Source organism: Tachypleus tridentatus, chromosome 2 (assembly GCF_004210375.1).
Source record: "Tachypleus tridentatus isolate NWPU-2018 chromosome 2, ASM421037v1, whole genome shotgun sequence".
In the NCBI taxonomy this organism is placed as follows: Eukaryota; Metazoa; Arthropoda; class Merostomata; order Xiphosura; family Limulidae; genus Tachypleus; species Tachypleus tridentatus.
This window is the reverse complement of record NC_134826.1, coordinates 73,161,911-73,167,910: the sequence shown is the minus strand read 5'-3', so window position 1 is coordinate 73,167,910 and position 6,000 is coordinate 73,161,911.

Here is a 6,000-nt window from a genome sequence, read left to right as displayed (position 1 = left end):
TGCTCTGCTTCCCCAGTATGGAGCAATGTTTATTATTTTTTTATATCACAGGCGCTCTCCTTCCTCAGTTCACTCACTTTAGTTATGAAACAAAGTTTGTTTTCACTGTGTTTCACAACAGATTCTTCTTTCAGAACATAGCAGAAAGCCCGATGTGATTTTGTTATAACAAAGCACACACATAACTCAGTCAAAAAAAGAATATTCAGATAAAACCTCCAGTTATTGTGTGCTAGTTATCCCGAGTTTTGAGTGACTTACTAAAGGAAATGTAGCAAGTCAATACAACTCACCGACAATTTGTGGGAAACTCTATAGTGAGATTTGACCGTCACTCTCATAAAGTGCTTACGACTCCAAAATGCACGCGCAGTTTTATCATTATTTATTAATATTGCGATAACAGAGGCATGAACCACAAAACCTCGGATCCACAGTTTGTGTTGAATAGAGTAATGTGTTTTGGCTACACAAAGCTTGGTTCGTCTCTGGGATTAAAACCCAGATGTAAGTGTTATAAATTCTCGAGTTTACCGCTGAACGTCAAGAGGTAATGAATATTTAGATAGAGTACACGGGAAATCAGAATATTCATACACCTTTCATATGGTCGTCTGCAGCTTTTGTAAATATTAAATGAATCAAACAAACAGTACTCGTACACAGGTAAGATATCGAAGAACGAATATACAACTTTTAACTTTTGTACAATAAAATTAGCTGTATAGAAATCGGAGCCTAACCCTAAAATTACTCAACGTGTTTCAGCTGCGCACTACGCTGCCACCATCAAAACAATGGTGATCGTGACGTACAGTGTAGTTGACACACGTGAAGTCTTTTAGGGCTACGCTTCGTTTTTAATACAGGTAATTTTACTGTACAGCATTCTAACGCTTTACGTGCGTTTTTAAATATTTTATTTACACTTATATTTTAAGCTCAGCCTATGAACGAAAGCAGAAGAATATTATAAACAAGCTGGAGCGCTAGCAGGTCTTTAAAGTTTAATTTTTTTACTCTCTTACGATATCAAAGTGACACCACTCTCGCGTCATAAAGAAGTCCGCTTTTCTCACGTCTCTACCTTTAAATTACAAACTAGTCGAAGTTAGGATGTGTGCGAATTTATATCATCCACTAGCATAGGCTATAAACCTAAAACCCGCTGAGCTTTGTGTAATCTTCAGAGAATATGTTTCACATTACAAGAGTCAGATTAATGGCATGAAGTTATTCGGCAGTTTCGCGATATATTTCCTGAATTTTCTACTTTATTGATGAGATGCAGTATTCAAGGTATGAAATATTGGCCACGTATGTTTTGAGGAATGATACACTTAAGGCACACCATACTTTAGAAGTCTCAAGGGTTTACTTTTCTTTAAAAGATGTGGGAAGAAAATACTGCCGTGCAGAATGTCAAGTATGAATATCCCAGGCAAAATTTAAAAAAATAAATATACCAAACAACCTAAATAGTGTTAGCGTAAATATGACCCCTCAGCTGCAAGTTGTGAGGGATGCTGAGCTGAGAAAAGGGGGAAGGAGCTTAATCATGTACCAAAGGTTCTATAGCAGGGGTGGCCAAATCGCCGATTGCAAGCCACATGCGGCTCGCGAAAATATGCATCACAATTGATATAAAAGGTAAATAAAAAATTTTCAAGCTTTATAATTATTTACCGGATAAAAACTGAAAGTCCACTGGATTAAGACGCAGATTTAACTTTCATGGAAAGTAAATATAGTTAAGAATTTAAATCCTAATTTTAATGCTATATTTGAGTCACGGATTAAATAAATTTCGGATCAGCAAGGATTACAGAGAAATTGTGCTGGAGAATCAGTAATCATAAAAGCCGTTACTGACAATGTTAGTTTTAGATGGCGTGGCTTGCGACTGCGTGATTGTGGCGTGTGTGGCTGTGTTGCGGGTAGTGAAATAAGCGGAGTGTTAGTGTAATACGGGCACTGTAGAGTTTGGTTGCGTTGCGCGTGTTGAAGCTTATTGCACGTGAAAATTTTGTGAAGGAAGATGGCGTCATCAAATTATAAGAAGCGAAAGTATGAAGATGAAAACAAAAATTTTAAGCCAGAGTGGGAGGAAGATTTTGCATTCACCATTAAAGGAGGCAAAGCTTTGTGTCTTATCTGCAATGTGTTACTCAGTCATTATAAGGCCAGTAACTTGAAACGCCACTATGAAACAAATCACAAAAACTTTTCATCTGATTATCTACCTAAATCAGGATTACGGAAAACAAGTTAACTGTGTTAAAATAATCACCAAATAGCCAGTAGATACTGTTGACAACGTTCAATAAGGAAGTTTATACAACGACTGAAGCTAGTTTTGTTATATCATGGAATATTGCTCGTGCTAAACTCCCATATTCTAATGACAACTTTGTTAAGAAGAATATAGCTGAGGTTGTTGCGATGTTAGATCCAAATAACACAAAAATTCAGCTACTAATAGTACAAACACCAGCTTCACGCCACACTACAGAGAGACGTATCTCCCCAATCTGTGCTGATGTTGCAGGCAAAATGCAAAGTGATTTATAGAATTCCCTTGCATTTAGCTTATTCCTTGACGAATCTATAGACATACAAGACAACCCATAACTGGCGGTATTTGTTCGTTATGTTTCCATTGATGCAACTGTGAAATAAAAGATGCTGGCCTTAATGGCACCAACAGAAACAACTTGTGGTGATGACGTTAAAAATGCGCTTAACAAGTGCTGATATTTCACTGGATAAATTCGTCATGTTGCAACAGATGGAGTACCTGCAATGGTGGGGAAAAATGCAGGATTAACTGCATTTATGAAAAGTGATCCTAGCTTCCCAGAGTTTCTCCCTGTTCATTGCATTATTCATCGTGAACACCTGGCAGCCAGATACTTCGAGTATGAAGATATTATGAAATTTGATCTTGAATTTGTCAATTTCATACGCTTAAATGGGAAGACCCACTGACAGTTCAAAAAGTTTATTGAAGAACTGGAGCTTCAAGATAAACCCAGTGATGTTTCTTTCTACTGTATTGTGAGATGGTTGTCAACCAGCAATGTCTTAACTACGTTTGTGGATATGTTGGAGCCTATTATTACTTTTCTTGAAGAAAAGAAAAGATTCTATTCTCAACTGGGAAATGATGAATGGATGCAAGATCTAATGTTCCTTACTGATATAATGAATCATCTACAAACTCTCAACTTGGCACCCCAGGGAAAGGATAAGACTGTTTCTGATCTTACTCAGACAATTTTCAGCTTTAAGAATAAAATAAGACTTTTTCAAAGAGACACATTATCAAGAAACTTCAGTTACTTTCCCAATCTCAAAAGGAGACTAAATGCATTACCTGATGTTGAAATAAAAGACCACAAACTGGAAGAGTACAAAGATAAGTTACAACGAATGCTTGGTAATTTCCTAGACACGTTAGTGTGTTGTTTCTAAATTTCAATATTCGCAGATCTTTTCCTTTTACAAAGTATCCATTAAAATGTTTATTTGAGAGATTTCGATAAGGTTAAGAGTATTTATGAGCAGTAAGTTCTGTTTTGGTGTTGTTGTTATGTTTGCAATATTCGAAAGAAATTAATATATTGCTCAGTATAAGGGAACTTAAATGGAGTTGAAAAGTTCATCATGAGAACTGAGAATCAAGTAAAGTTCACGGAGTTTATAAAAGTTTAACATTTGATACACCGTCAGCAAAGTACGTAAAAAGAAAGTAAAAAAAATTGTTCTCAGGGATTACTGAGCATAGTGAATCCATAGTGAATTCATTGCGAGTCCCTTGTTACTATCGCAACAGTCGACAGATGTTTTGGTTGGGTTTGGGTTACGAGTAATTACCAGTTTATTTTAATAAAGAATTATCCCCCTCCTCACGTTTCAGACGTGGTGTTTGATTTTCGCGCAAAGTTACGCGAGGGCTATCTTTGCTAGCTGTCCTTAATTTAGCATCAAAAATTAGAGTGAAGGCAGCTAGTGATCACCACCCATCGCCAACTCTGGTAGTACTCTTTTACTAGCGAATAGTTGAATTGTCAGTAATATAATAATGCCCTCACGGCTAAAAGGGTGAGCACGTTTGGTGGGACGGAGATTCGAACACGCGACCACTTGTCCATGCCGGGCTCACGTTTTAAAAATTTATTTGTTTTTAAGCACAAAGCTACTTAACGGCTTATCCGTGCTGTTGTCACCACGAGTATCGAAACCCGATTTTTTAGCATTACAAGTCTTCAAACTTTCCGCGTTTTCTAAGAAACTATTGTTAAACGATTTATATTTGAAATAATTTTTTTAAACGAATAAACATATAGCAATCTTCCTAGTATTTATAAGTATGACTATTTTCTGATGAACTGGTCCAGGTGAATGAAAGGTAATTTTTCTTACTTACACCAATAAAATTGTGGATTTGATTCCTCGCGGTGGACATTTGATAGTTTTGTGTTAAAATTCAACATTAAACACACTACAAAAAGCTATCGGAGAGAAGTAGTAGCTTTTTAATAATTACCATTGGTTAGTATAGGCCTCTGGTTTGTTTGGGAATTTCGCACAAAGCTACACGAGGGCAATCTGTGCTAGCCGTCCCTAATTTAGCAGTGTAAGACTAGAGGGAAGGCAGCTAGTCATCACCACCCACCGCCAACTCTTGGGCTACTCTTTTACCAACGAATAGTGGGATTGACCGTCACATTATACACCCCCACGGCTGGGAGGGCGAGCATGTTTAGCGCGACGCGGGCGCGAACCCGCGACCCTCGGATTACGAGTCGCACGCCTTACGCGCTAGGCTATGCCGGGCCAGGCCTCTGGTGGTTGTCAAAATAATTAATTGTGAGTTGTCTTTAACGTTTTATATTACCACACAAAACTTCAGGAGTGGTTTTCTTTATTTTTAGTTGTAATTATTTAAACATTTAATTGAAGATATGCGCAAACCATCTTCTGTAATCCACACTACTTTTTAATATAATTATTTCTTTATAACATTGATGTTAGTAATTACGATCTAGATTTGTTAAGGCTTAGCAAAACTTCACTGCGTTTGTAACGTTTCGTTTCTACATGCCCGACAAAGACGGGCGCATGCGCTTTCAATATGTTTCTGGAAAAGGGTGCTTTTTGTAAGTTAAACTTGGGTTTACTATCCCGTACAAAAACTGTTAAAATGGGCAGTAAATCAACATATTTAAAAGTAAAATATTTTAAACTGTGAAATGTCTCAGGATAAATGATTGAACATATCTTTCGTAGAACAGTTGTTGTGAAGGCCAGGCTTACTGAAGTTAGTGTAATACTATAAGGTTAAGACACTCGATTCGAAATCAGTGAATCGAAGGACTGAAATCCGTGACCAAATGTGTTCGCCCTTTTATTTTTGGAAAGTGCCATTTCTATGTTTCTTTGTTAGAGGAGCAGGTGGAGAAAATATAGTTTTGAGGGTAGAAGAGTTAACACTTCCAAGTCATTCTCAGTAATGATGTACAGAGTTAAAAAAAAAAGTATCACCATGAGAAGGCGATATGGAAGAGTATCTATTTTTTGTTTGGGTTTAAACACATACGTCACACTGTAAGAAAAGTGACTAAATGGTAAGATATTTGTTTTAAGTTTGGATTTACACCAAAAATCACACAACTACAAAAGTGGCTATATGGTAGTGTATCTATTTTTTGTTTGAATTTAAGCCCAAAGGTCACACCAAGAGAAAAGTGACTAAATGGTTGGGTATTTATTTTTTGTTTTCGTTTAAGCTCAAAGGCCACACCATAAGAAAAGCGACTATATGGTATGGTATTTATTTTTACCTTGGGTATAAGCACAAAGGTCACACCATGAGAAAAGTGACTATATGGTATGGTATTTATTTTTACCTTTGGTATAAGCACAAAGGTCACACCATGAGAAAAGTAACTATATGGTTGGGTATTTATTTTTCTTTTGGTTTAAGTTCAAAGGTCA